Genomic DNA, 13478 nt, shown 5'->3' with positions numbered 1-13478 from the left:
ATTGCAAAAGGTCCTGAATGAAAAGCTCCAAAAAAGACTCATTAAGTCTGTTTTGAGTGTGGCAAAAGCATCAGCTTGGATTTACCAACTGAAACCAAATATCAATTTGGTGCATGTGTACAGAGCACAAACAGGAGGCTATCCAGCCTACACAGTGACTGTACTTCACAAAGTGACTGCCAGTGCCTGGAGGGAGAAAGAAATGCAACAGACATGCTGCAGATCTTTTGGGACTTACAGTTTGACATGCTTTGTGCAGACCTTTGACACAAATGTACTCATTACCAGTGTTGGCCAAGTTACTTGAATTCTGCAATCAATTACTCATTACTTATTACTCATGATATTACTTTATCAAAGGTGCCTGTAAATAACTCCCCCACACCCACAAATCACATCTTCTCTGTTAAGCTAATGTGCACAGAAAAATAGACGGCATTGTGATTTAATCAGCAGCCAGCCTATGATTTGGAAGTCTTTACTCACCATCTTCAGATAGCTTAACCCTGGTCACAAGCCAGAAACTCCCAAACTCACAGTAACGCTACAAAGTTCACACACTAACACACACATATACACAGACACACATCAATTCTGAACAAAACTCAGTGATTCCTGAATGCTGGCTTGTCAGTATCTAACATTAGCAACCAAGCTAAGAAGACACAACAGACAATTAAGACAAGGATACTCAATTCACTTTGCCCGAGGGCCACTTGTGCAAAATGACAGAAAGCCAAAGGCCAGTTAATAAACAAACATTAATAATTAATGCATAAATAATAAGTCCAGACTGCTGTCGGGGGTCTGGAGGATCCACCTGTGGCACTTTCCTTAATAAACAAGCTCTATTTTGATGCTTTTTTATGCACTCTGGGACTTTATTTACACTCAAAGTACAAAAAAAAATTCATAGTGTGAATCAACTGACTTTCATTGTGAATTAGAAAATGATCGGCAGGCCATCTGGCTCCCTGTCGCGGGCCAGATTTGGCCTGAGAGTTGTAGTTAAGTATCACTAAAATAACTTTAGAGCTACTTCCACACTGATTGTCCTCCAACAGCCCTCCTACTAACGAACCCATCACAGACAAGTCTTTCCATTGAAACTAGAAGCCAGACTGATATCAACCCTGCATCAAAGTCCCAGTAAAGTGATAACTACAAATTTATTAGTCTGACTCTCAGTAGTAATCAGCAGTGATGGCGCACCATTATTTGATGTCGCTGTTGTAATCTGACACTATCTGAATGCATAATGAGAGTCCATCAGTGTGTATAAGCAACAAGCTCTTTGTTTTTACTTTCAGGGCCATGAAAGACAGTGAAAAGGTGGGTAAATAAAACAATAATGTCAAGGTCAAGCAAACGTAGAACTTTTTGACTCCAGCAAATGTTAGCAAGGAATTTGGCCTTGAATGTCACCACAGTAGGGCAGATCACGTCTTGTCCAATGCAACGCTCTCTCTATTTCTGGAACAGATCAGGTCATCACATTCTGGCTCAGCTAAGTGATGTGACCGCAGCACCTATTGTTCTCATTAGCAAGCAATAGGCTCGTCCAGGTCCAGTCCAGGTGCTTCAAACAGTCCTCACACGGTCTCTAATGCACCAGCTGAGTTTTTAATGTAAGGTTTGTGAAGGCAGGGGCAAAGACACACCAGCAAGACTTGTGAGAGAATACATTAATACCATAGAGGGGGAACTAGAGGGTTTGTTTGTGTGGTTCGGTTTCTGGTGCTGTCAAAACTGCACACTCTCAGCGCATGGACTCAACTCTGTGCAGAAATCGGACGGAGAGAGAGTGATAGACAGGTGTTCAGAGAGAATTTACAGCAGAAAATTCACACTGGATTCTTTCAAGATGTCCAAGGCAATATCAAACTTAGCTTGTGCTTATACTGCAGAAAAATACACTGAGTAAACAAGGGGGAAAAAAGAGAGATTTGGGACTCAGATGAGAGGATGTGTGCATACCGGTGTGGGCGTGGGTGGATAAGAGAGAGACAGAGAGTGAGCACAGATTAAAGAGGAGAAATAGAGAGGGTCTTCCAGCCAGCCTCTTGGCCATGGTACAGTCCATCTCCCAAGGGCCACTGTGTTCACGACAGTTGTATGAATACTGGCTGGTCTGAATCTTAAAGTCATGTATGTATACCCCTGAATACCCTTGAAGAACGACTGAGACCTGTCTCTTTGCCAACGAATAGTTAGCACTTCAAGCCAGTTGTCACTATGATGAAAGATGCTGGATCTGAACCAGCTGCTTGATTTTGGTTTATCATCTTGGTGTGTGTAGGAAAAAATCTCTCGCTGCTTGTGGTGATGCTGTCACTGCTGTTGGAGGATCATTGTGTGTGTGCTTTCAAATTAAATTTAAAGGACCGATGAAAAGTTTAGATTCTATTGTGCTGTATAAATCAGTGACAGAAGCAAAACGCACCTTTACAGCTGCTTCTACCAGCTTTACCACAAGGCTCCAAATAAAAAAAAAATCATTCTCTCCATCGGTATAATTCTAAAACTCAAGCAATGATGACTCCATTTTCTCCTTGACTGTGCAGTCTCCCCTTTGACCTACCTCCCCTGGCTGCTCGCCTTGAGGGAGCACAGTGTGTCCAAAACACATCGGAGGTCATGACTATCTGTCACAGATCTCAGCATCTCCGTTCACCCTACGCTACAAGTCTCTGTGGTAGCAATTCATGCCTTGTAAGGCAGGAGTCTGAGATATGTTATGATATAAGACATATTGTGAAGAACCCCTGGTCTAACATCAACCTCAGTTATCGGAATGTGGACGAGGCAAAGGCTAACACGAATGGTGAGATAGAAAAACACTTTGAAGGCAATCTTAGCTCAATCTGTATCATTTTACCTGAAGTGGGTATATGGATGGAGTTTTGAAGCACTAGACAGAGACAGGATTGTAACATCTGGACAGTAGAACATTGAAAGCAGCACATCTTGATGTCACTTTTAAAAAAGACATGCTTCAGCACATCTTTGTGGATCGTGTTGAACAATCATAGAGAGCATCAATACAACATAAGCCAAAATACATGTTCTCTATTAGCATGCTGTTGACAAGTGACACAATCATAAATACTTTGGATAGAAAAATATTCCTCTATGTCCTAAAATGCCCATCACTGGTTATATCACATAAGACAAAGGAAAAGTGACTGTTGTGAATATACAATTAGGTGTTAAACTCTCTAGGGTTGTCAGCAGTGGCGGCTGCTGGTCTTTCAAACAGGGGAAGCTCACTTTAAGTTTACATCATAAAATTTGTCATATTGTAGCGAGGCACTAACTTATAAAAGGAACATTTAATTGAAGCCGTTTATCAACCACACTCGTGCCATAGAACCACAGCAAAACACACCTCATAGATTTTCAGATGGGTTTAAACATCTGAACTGTGGTGAAAATGAGCTATATTGCTTATGGAAATAAGGAACCCCGGATGGCACTCTGTCAGAAGACTCCACTCGCAAATATCCGCATGGGACTGAGCACAAAATGCGTAGCGCTGTCAGTCACAAAGGGGTTCAGCCTTTTAGACAATTCCTCCAATCATCATGCATACACAGAGCGTCCTCTCCCGCCTACCGCTCCATCAGGTCCCTGGGAAGCTGAGCCTCCCTGGAAGTGACGATTTTATCGCATTTATCCAATGAGCGTCTCGCTTTGCTGCATGAAAAACCTGCTCAGCGCTGTCTCATAGGAATGCTTGGAGGCTCCGCGTCCACTGTGCTGACACGAGAATGTATGACAGGGAAGTCGCGTTTGAAAACTGGTGGTAAACAGCTGACGTTTGAACATCATAGTCATGATGTTAAACGCATCCTAGCGCATGTTTAATGCAATGTAAATTCTTATTTTAAAGTAAATTCAATAGTACATATTTGACCATTTCTTCTCTGAAATTTTAGGGGAAGTTCAGCCTCCTTTGTTGTCTAAGGCCAATCGCCCCTGGTTGTCAGTCACTGATTGTAAACGCACTCAATAGCAAAAGTAAAACTAAAAGCCAACCCCTGATTTACTCTCGTTTGGCGTTTCACCTCACTGCATGTGTGGAATTTCATCGCCGTGTCTCTTGGATACCCGCTGCTTACAGCCTGGCACCTGGTCACTAGCTTTTTGTAAAGCCACACCCAAATACAGGCAGAAGGTAGAGTCTCTGCAGATAAATACACCACCACAACCATCACATAGGTCATAAGTAATGATTGAGAGGCATTACTTCTGTATGACTTTGTTTTTCAGAAAATCCTGCACAGTATATCTTTAAAAGAAAGATTCAACCTGCAGAGAGAGGCACTCAGGCGATAATGGCTTAACATGACGGAACATCATGAGAAAATGTAGTTGAGCTTGTGAAACAAATCCATTGTGCAAAGGTCAAACGCATCACCCACTTGAAATATCACTTATTCAATTAAGTGCAGCCAATTTTTGCAGCAGCCAATCAAGACGTAACCATAGCATCCTACCCCGATGCAAAACCAAAGAAAAAATCCAATACTGCATTTACAACATTTTCCATTGAAAATAAACATGAACAGTGTCTACTTGTGACACCTGCTGACCAAGAGCAACAATACAGCCAATGAGAATCACAGAGCATTTCACAGTGTTCGTAAAAATGCACAACTTTGGCAAATGTTAAAGCTTTCAAACTTCATGCAAATGTGGCAAATCAAGCTGATTTACCCTGCCATTATTGTGCACTGTATGTTGTATTGTATGGATGCCAATTGCTGCAGGAAATCACACACTTGTAATTATTTTTCAGTAATGAAATGAATGAAGGAGCAAAAAGCCCCGTTGGATTAGCAGAAATTGGGTCACTCACTATAATGATGTACAGTAGATTTTAGGGATGAGTTCAGTGAACTTGCTACCAGGTGACAGCAAGTTAATTTCCTATTGAGAAGTGACTCAATAATTCCATTTTAATTATACCACACTCTATTATACAACAATAAATGTATATTCCTCTCAGAAACAAGTCAATACACTCTCATGTGTGATAATAATGAGAGAGAATGTGGATTTGGCATCACGCTGTGTGAATTGGCTTGAGGTAATGCAGTTAGAAGCCCCTGAGAGAGGGTTGCAGGGATCAATCTGAAGGCGAAATAAGCTGCACTGTTGCGGCATCCCTCCACCCACACACTCACCCTGCTCACTCACACGTACGTAATCTAGTCATCTCTGCTGGAGGACGTGTGTGTACTGTATACCAGTGTGTGATGATCAGCGTGTATCAGTGTGTGTGTGTGTGTGTGTGTGTGTGTGTGTGTTTCCGAGTCATTGTCTCCATCATTCATTCCTCTCCTTGTCACCCCCCCCCCCTCTCCTTTCATTCATCCTCTCAATCCCTCCCACCTTGTTTTGATCTCTTTCTTCTTTTCTCTCCCACTCGCTCTCGGTCAGAAAAACATGCACATGCACCCATCTATCCACCCACTCTTGCAGTTGGCACGGGCGAGTCCCCGTCAAGCCGCGCAGTTTGGCGTGGGGTTATGCAAAAAAATAAATAAATAAAAATAGAAAATACAAAAATCGGTGCGGCACCACTGCCTAATGGTGTCTCCATGGCAACTAAGGGAGCAAGGCCCGGCGATGCAGTGTCAAACGAACACAGGATTTTAAACCTTAGCAAATAAATTAGCTTTGTGTAGCTGTGGTGGTGGGATGAGGGCCCATTAAAATGCAGATGTAAGCTCTGTGCACATTTTTACCACATTCAAAGGATGTTTGGTACTGGGTGTCAGTGCATAACATTTCATATGAAGAATGCAGCTTGTGTTACATGAAATACTATTTTTAAAACCCCTAAACATCCAGCCCCCCCTGTTAAAATCATCCTACTCTGCTCTGACAGCATCATATATAAAATATTCTGTATCATAATTTCCCAACTTTTTATTGAAATTATATGTTGTGTACATTTAGTGAGATTTTTAAGCCCAAGACTCCATCAAATGGAAATATTCTGCATCATATAAACATGTCACAAACTACATATGAGTATCATTCAAACCACCCTGACATATTCCATTTGTTTTAGGAAACTTTACGATCTCCACCAGGTTTAAAAGTAATTTTCTGTGGAATTGAACAAACAGTTTTGTGATGACCAACCCAGCAAGTGCTTCAAGAGGCTGAAACAAAACTGACCCTCTGAAGACCTTTCTCAACATGAGCATCAGTCGTTTCAGCAAATTCCCCAAAATAACATGTTTACTTTTAAGTGACAAAGCCCATTCTCTACCGTAGTCATAATGACTCCTGCCCGTCAGGAGCAAAGGAGGAAGTAGGGTGACACTGTTGTGAAGCCACAGAGTCTGCATGAGGCAGAGGTCAGGGTGGATAGATGGGTAAACAACAAATCCTCAGACTTCACCACAGGGAATTGTGTTTGTTTCCCATTTCCAACAGACAGTCAGTGCTGGTTATTGTAACCATGGTGATGAATGTCCCCTAACCTTACTTACATAGTCATTTTTAAGTAAACCGACATGTTCCTGGTTCCTTTTGCTGCTTTTTAAATCAGCTTGTTAAATTTTTTGCATGGCATTTATTAAAAGAGCAATTAGCCAATTGTATCTGCTGTTCTCTTAATGGTGCTGTTGGCTGTAATATTCATTGTAAATGTCTCTTCTTGATGGGAACTCCTTTAAAAACTTAATACAGCGCTGTTTTTGACTGCCGTGTCATGACCCTTTTAAAAAGTATTTAAAAAGTATTCAAAGTATTTATAAAACTCCTTTTATGTATGCATTCTAACACCTTTGACATACCAAACGCTCAGCATACTACATGGACACATCTATACTGCAGGGGGAAAAATCACACACACACAGTCACACACACATGCCCATCACACAACAGCACAAGGTGGGAAGGTGGTGTTCCAGAGCACACAACAGTTTATCATCCTGTGACTTGGTGTGTCAGAGGCGTGAAGGTGTGTCAGCAAACTGCTGGTGAAGGTAAAGGGAGAAGGCGTCGCAGCTGGAGCGGCTCATTCAGGTGTAACTTTTAAGAAGCGGGCCGGAGCGGTGCTTTCAAGTAGCAAAGAGGTTATTCTGTTTCAGTGCATGAGTCATTTGGCTTTAATACTTTACCTGTGGCTCAGAGGCTGAGCTCTGGCACAGGCTCAGGCTGCAGTGCAACCTATTGACAGCCCATGAGAGAGAGAGAGGGAGAGCAGAAAAAAGGGATGAAGCAGGAAGAAAGAGGGAGAAAAAAGGGCAAGAGGGAGAGAGTGTGTGTGTTGGTGAGTGACAGACACATGGAGAGTGAGAGAGGAGGGAGAGGAATGCTGAGGCGAAAGAAGAGAGAGCTTTCTTCTCTTGTTTTTCTCTTGGGTTCAGTTCAAGATTCCCCACCGGGAGAGAAGGCTGCTCTGAAGAGGCGACTGAGGCATCCCGCATGTTTGCTTATGTGTGTGTTTGTGTGTGCGTTTGTGTGTGTGTTGCCAAAAAGAGAGGGGTTGATGGAGTCAGTTGGACACTGATTGGAGTCAAAACCATTATCCCAGCAGAACGATTGTGCACTGACAGTTGTCCACACCTCACACAATCGCATACACGTGTAACAGACACACACATGCTACAAGCTGACACATCTGACACCAAGCTGATCATCGACAGCGAGTGGGCTGCCTCATCCCACTCTGGAACACCTTACTGACCAGTGACTTAATGTAACAAGCCAGGCCACCATCTGTGTGCCCCCACAACAGTTTTGCATTCATCCAGAGCTGTGGAACATTATCCCCGTCGACCGTCCAAATAAATACCCTGCCACAGCTTTCATCCATGTCAGCTGCTGAAACGATGATCCATGACAAATTAAATTCGTCCAAATTAAGCTGTCAGCCATTTTCCAACTCATTCTCCATTTCAGTCAAACACATTCCTTTACAGCAAAGTTCTTGCAGCTGCATCGTGACCGTTACGTATGCAACCATTTTTTCAGACACACTTCATTGTCGTTCCAGCAGCTGCTTCCTGTTGGACTGTGACAATATGTTTCTTTAAGCTGTGCAAATCAACACGAGTGGCTCGCAAACCGTGAAATCGGAGCTCTGCAAACATGATTTGTTACCGTGGCGATGGGAGCAGACCTGAATCAACGTCATCCGCGTCTTAAAAAAACACTTAACTATCTGCAAACGTTCACAGCCCAATAACCTTGGCCTTGCTTAACTCACTTTAAGATATGTAAGTCCAGGCCTGCTGCACAGATTGAATTAATTACTCCTTGGCATAACTGATATGGATTTTTCTATTATACTTGTAATTCATGTGAAATGATGTAGAGGAGTATTGCAATATGCTGATGGCAATATTCCATACATGGACTCGCAGCTACATGTCAAGATGCAGAGGGATGATAGGCTTGTTCCCTCTGATTTGTTTATGGCTGACGGCTGTTTTTCATTGTTTGTGAGCTCCAGTGTTTGAGCGTCCATGACTGCAGCTGTCAAAAGCTGTGAGTCCATTGTCCCAGATATCCAGCATGAGCCGCCAAAAACACTCAGAATTGTTCTTCAATCTGTGCATTCTGCGTGTACCTTTATACCAATTTGTTCATTTCTCATTCTCCATTTGCTTCTTCTGGGAATCATGTTCAAAAGCACGTTGGCAATGTGCGTCAAATGTAAATGAAACAAACATGTTGTATGGTCATAGTTCATCTTACACGCACCATAGCCTCCACCAATCAAAACATGACACAAGTACAAAAGACAACACATTAAACAAGCAGTTTCTGCAATCAAATTCGGTTGCCAATCAACAGTCAGTCATTTTGCTTTTAAGTAAATGTGACAGCATCATTTTCAACGGGACAACAGCTGTATCTGTCTCACTCCTGCTTCATTCTGATTCCCTGTCAGGCTGCTGAGAGGGACAAACCCAACACAGCAGGTGTGTCTGACAAGACAATCTATGCCCTGTCATTGTCAGCCAGGTTATATACTGTTTATCTAGACTTCTTAAGTTTGGCACTTGATTAGAACTGATCAGTACAAAATGAAGTGAATGTGCTGCAGCTTAATAGAGGACAGGGGGTAACTGGTCATTTTAATGTTTGTGTGCACACCGTATGTGCAGGGCTTGAAACTATCATATTGATACTGATACTATACTGCAAAGGCAGGATTGCAAAGATCAGTGCTCAGTCATGTGTGCAAAGGCAATGAAAGTCCCGGTAGCCCTGGCTTACATTTGAATTTGAAATAATTAAGAGTGTGGAACACGGATTGAAATTCACCACCTACCGAGAGCTGAGACTCTTAGGGAGGTCCTATGCCTCTAGCCCTTTGATTATTTTTCACTAATGCAATAGCCAAGTTGTTCCCATACATGTGAACACAAGGGCAGCAAAACAAGCACTTGCATTAAGCGGGAAGACACGCAGCTGTGTGATATAGTACCCTTCACGATGGTGGGGATTTAGTGTTCTGGCTCAATGACACTTTAGCAAAACAGATGATTGCTTTCACTGTGCTTTGAACCAGGGCTTCCCTTTGGCTGCCTTACACATATACCAACATGCTCTCACTCCAAACTTGTTCAATACAGCAGCTTGGTCAGTGGCACTACGCTTCAAACTATGACGCTCTGGGCATCCCTTTAGCATCAGTTTTGGATGTGTCAGTCTCTGCTTGTTACATGCATACAGTGTCTTTTCAAAGTACACTTCTGTGTTCACAGAAAATGTAGGTTTTGACACTTTAAGTACTTGGTTTAGTTTAGGCAAAAATCCTGGTTTGGCTTGAGATGAGGCTGACTTTTGGTTTTACATGTGGCATGGGTGAAAGTTGTGTGTTTGTTTGACCCCTGACCCCTACGTGAACTTTCTCGTTCTTTATACTCAATCACTTGCTTTTAGCATCTAATATTGCCATAGATTTCAGGGGGGATGCAGGAGACACATCCCCCTTTACATTTAGAACATGTGTATTTGTAACCCCACCCCAATTAAAACATGAACATAGACGAGGACTTGTGTTCTGACAAAATTAAAGACATTTACACCATAAATTGAAGCAGAAAATACAGCAATTGTTGCATAAACATTCACCAGAATGCAGGAAATTAAGTGTTTGACGTTCAAAATTTTGTGGTGGAAGACCCCTCCATCAAACAGAAACTTTGCACTCGCCCTTGGGGTCAGTTGAAAGCCAGGTGTGTCTCATATCGCATTAAACGGTGCCTTGTGCGTCAGTATCAGATGCCAGAGGGCATGAGAACAGCTTGCACATACACAGAATCTACATTTGTGTGACACACAATGCAGGATGCATGTTGGGGGAAGCCCCACTGAAATTATGGCCTGTAATTCTAATTAATGAGCACCACTTGGGAGAGATGGACGAGTCACTGGAACCGCTGGGGGTTGATTATTGTTTTGTCCGAGAGATGTCTGAAAACTGGAGACCCCTCATTCAATTAATGCAGATAGAGGGCCCTAATTCTTCAGCTTAGTGGCATTAGAGACACAGTTGTTCAAGCATGACAATAATAATGCCAGACACGGGCTATAATTCCCGTCAGACAGCTCCACCTGCACCTGCAAAAACACAGACTGCTGAAAGTTACTTTGGATTAAAAGCATCTGTTCAAATACCATAGGCTGATAGATGAAGAGCCTCTCTAACCAAGCCTACGCTGTCTGTGGCTGAGCAACACACTGTCTGTTAGCAGCTTTGGTGGGAGAGAGTCTGTCTGCAGTGCAGCAGTGGACATGAACATCCGAAGCATCTCCTCTAACTGGCTGCAGTGGCTCTGTGCTCCACCAACCAGGCTGATTTACACCGGGGGCGAGGACCCGGGAACCCAGGTTGTAAATTGTCACCAAGTCACCACCCACAGTCCAACGCCACCCAATACCTGATGAAGCGACAGCACTGTGCTATAGATGAGTGTTTCCCAAAAGTGAGCGTGTGCTGGTGACGTCACAACCACAGTCGAGGGATGGGAGACAGTTGATAGTATTCAAAGGGAAACACACACACACACACATGACAGTGTAAACATGCCTGCACACACATGCACTTTCCCCTTGACTCTAAAAGCACTTCATTCACAAAACAACATACGAGCTGCCCACTCAGGGCTCAACCTTATGGGAGAGAGTTTACATTAGACACATACAGCCGCCTACACACCCGCCATGTACGCGCTCACATGCACACGCACAGTGTAGTGTGCTCCCTCAACAATGCTGTCATAGAATCTCCTTGTTATCATCTGTGCTGCACTGCACTCCAGTACAGGGTTTCCCTCAAAAAAAGGAAAAATAATGCTGCACTTTTTTATTTATACCCCTGCCCCCCCAAAAGAAACACACTCAGACACTCAAATACACATTAACAGAACCAACCACCACTCCCCGATACCTAATATGAACCAGATTATGGATGGCAGTGTGTGGAACATGCAAATCATGTACAGTAAAAGAGGGTAAACACAGCTAATCCTGCCTCAATATTTAGAAAGAGCCAGCGATTTCAAGTTGCTGCAGTAGATCAGAATTTATTGCAGAGCTCCTTGGCAAATATGATGTGAGCTCAGAGAGCCCAAGTGGTCTACAATAAAGCGCAGATTTGCATACAGACACACACACACACACACACACACACACTATGCCATATGTTGGCCATACTCTACGTTGGACCTGTTTACGCACAACTTCTGCCAAAATATCATCTCCTCATTAGAACATGTCAACCCCCCCCTCAGGGAGAATTGAGCAAAAGATGCTCCCCTGTCACCCGCTACATCAAACGCAGGATAAAAACCATGAAGCCAGAGAAAGAACTTACCTGGCACAGAGTCTAAAAGCAGGAGGTATCTAAGGGCACAAGCTTCTCTGTCACCCGGAGACAGCAGAACATAACACAGTCATATGTGCAAGAGATGTTGGATCAAACACTTCCTGAGCTCTTCCCCTCTCTCTCGTCTATCCTATGACTTTTCCCCCTCACATTTATCCAGACCCACTGACGATAAGATTGGTGGCAAAAGAACGAGGGCTAGAAATGAGAGAAGGGTGAGAAAATGCCAGTGAGATGCTCAGATCTCCTCCACTGAGACGAGTTGCAAGCGCACCGTGAGGACCATCCACTGCAGCAGAGCAGAGCAGCGCGCAGCGAGAGAGGGAGAGGAGAGGAGAGAGGAGAGGCAGGCAAAACAGGCATTCGCTGCTGCTGGTTTCCAACAGCATGGCTAGAGTGAAAATCAGGGAGTGGAGTCTGGATCCTGGACTTCTCCTTTACTCCTCTCATTTACCCGAACAGATGGAGAGTTATGGAGAGAATGGGTGAGAGACAGAGAAGAGCAAGAGAGCAAGGGATAGTGTGAGGCTTTTTTTTTTACATGTCACCAAGCAGACTCTTCCACTATCTCAGTGCCATTCCTCTCTTGCATGACATCTAATATTTTTCCTTGCTCCTCTACTGTATGTTCATAACCATCCTCCGGCTTCTTCCGTGTCCTTATCTACAGTGTCGCTGTGAATAAACTATCAAACTGACATCACATCAAGAGCCCTTTCCAAACATGTCTTTTTTCTGTGACACCATCATTACCACTGACAATGACTGTCTTAGTCTTTTATTTCTCAGTGTCTGTCTTTTTCTTCCTTGTGCTCTCTCAGTTAACAATTACGTGTCACACAGTGCACACAGGGTGAACATTTTTCATCCATGTCTTTAGAATTTTAGGTAAAAGGTGTTTGGAAAAATGTGCTCACGCAAAACAGGAGTGCGCAGTGAATAACAGTGCTTTGTTACACAGTTACATAACCGGCCAAATTATCCGCATGAGTGCATATTCAAAGCATGTCGAATTTTAAAGGGAATTCACTCCAACAGTGTGGCACATTTAGATACCTATCAATCTCTCTTATGGGGCGATTGGGCCACCTGGCTGAAGTGCCTCTTGCTTGCTGCAACAGGGGAGCAGGCTTTTAGTTGGAGTCCTTCGGCCCCAGCAGGGCTCAAGGTCGCTTGGCAGAGCTGCTCGCCGGCAGCCCAAATCCTTCAATGATTAACAGTGGCAGACAGGATGGAGCAGCTGTCAATCCAGATCTATAGTCTCGGCCAAGAGAGCCGGGCCAGCCAACCACTGCGCATTCTAACGGTGCTCAACCAGGTAGAGCGGGGATTTATGAGCCCATTGGAAAAATTCATTCCCCCTTCACCGGAAAGGTGGGTACATGCATAATACTGATATTGTTCCCTGCCTCGTTCACGCAAAAAAAAAAAAATTAAAGAGAACAGGGGATGAGACGGAGGAGGAGTGGGCTGTCTGGGCTTATAATGAGACTGTGGTTCCATCAGATGGGTTGATAGGATGAAACCTGTTAGATTAATATTTGCAGAGCACTATCCTTATCTTTCACTGTAAATCACTACTCAGTTTTATACAATTTTAATTTTCTATGTC

The 13478-nt window shown here is 43.5% G+C and overlaps 1 protein-coding gene across 9 annotated transcripts in view; it reads right to left on the bottom strand.

Moving 5' to 3' along the window:
* LOC117267164 (disks large-associated protein 2) overlaps positions 1-13478 on the bottom strand; it is a 221183-nt gene that overhangs the window by 143798 nt on the left and 63907 nt on the right. For 4 of the 9 annotated variants that reach the window (XM_033642879.2, XM_033642875.2, XM_033642877.2 and 1 more), the window contains exon 1: positions 11855-12297. The exons of the other annotated variants lie outside the window; for them this stretch is intronic. The gene's annotated coding sequence lies outside the window, so the exon portion shown is untranslated. Of the gene's footprint in view, positions 1-11854; positions 12298-13478 lie in introns of those variants that run through there. 9 annotated transcript variants of the gene reach the window in all.

The sequence above is a fragment of the Epinephelus lanceolatus genome, chromosome 15 (genome assembly GCF_041903045.1).
Source record: "Epinephelus lanceolatus isolate andai-2023 chromosome 15, ASM4190304v1, whole genome shotgun sequence".
In the NCBI taxonomy this organism is placed as follows: domain Eukaryota; kingdom Metazoa; phylum Chordata; class Actinopteri; order Perciformes; family Serranidae; genus Epinephelus; species Epinephelus lanceolatus.
The sequence above is the reverse complement of the archived record's forward strand: the minus strand, read 5'-3'. Positions and strand labels throughout refer to the sequence as shown.